Here is a 754-nt window from a genome sequence, read left to right on the forward strand (position 1 = left end):
CCCGCCACCTGCGAGTCCGCCAGCTGCTTCCCCCGCCTCCACGCGGCTCTGGCTAGTTCGTGGCTCCTGCGCTCATTCCTGGAGGCTCGTCCACGCTGCGCTCTCCTGGCTGGGCTGCTCCCCGCACCAAGGCCTCAGGGTGAGAGGGAGAGGCCGACACAGACACCAGGGCTGAGGGCGGAGGGGACCGTGTGCAGTCACTGTCCGGGTCATGAGTTCAAGAAGGCGAAAGCTGATCACATTAAAGTGCTTTATATTAGGACACAAAATCATCTAAGCTTCCACCTGGAGCTGGAAAAACATAAACACCACTGAGGTAGTACGAGCAGAAATCAATGAAGCAGAAACACAAAAGCTGCAGAAGAATAAAAGCTAAAGTTAGTTCCTTGAAAAGTTCAATATTAATAAACTTCTAATCAGACTAAGAAAAAGAGAGGAAAACATTGTCAATATCAGAAATGAAGGATGGAACATAAATTAAAAGGACAATTTGACAACTTTCATGAAACTGATTCCTTAAAAGACACAAGTAACTGGAATTCACAAAGAAATATATGCCCCCAACAGTCCTATACCTACTTAAGAAATTGAATTTCAAAGCTAAAAACCTTGCAATTATGAAAATTACAGGATCAGACAGTTCTGGGGAGTTCTTCAGAACATTTAAGGAAGAAATAATGCCTGTCCCTAACTTGAGAAGCCCTCCAAGTGCACCCCTTAGTAAGGCTATTCCATTATAACACACCGTGCACAC

This window comes from Myotis brandtii, unplaced genomic scaffold (assembly GCF_000412655.1).
Source record: "Myotis brandtii unplaced genomic scaffold, ASM41265v1 scaffold632, whole genome shotgun sequence".
Classification (NCBI taxonomy): Eukaryota; Metazoa; Chordata; class Mammalia; order Chiroptera; family Vespertilionidae; genus Myotis; species Myotis brandtii.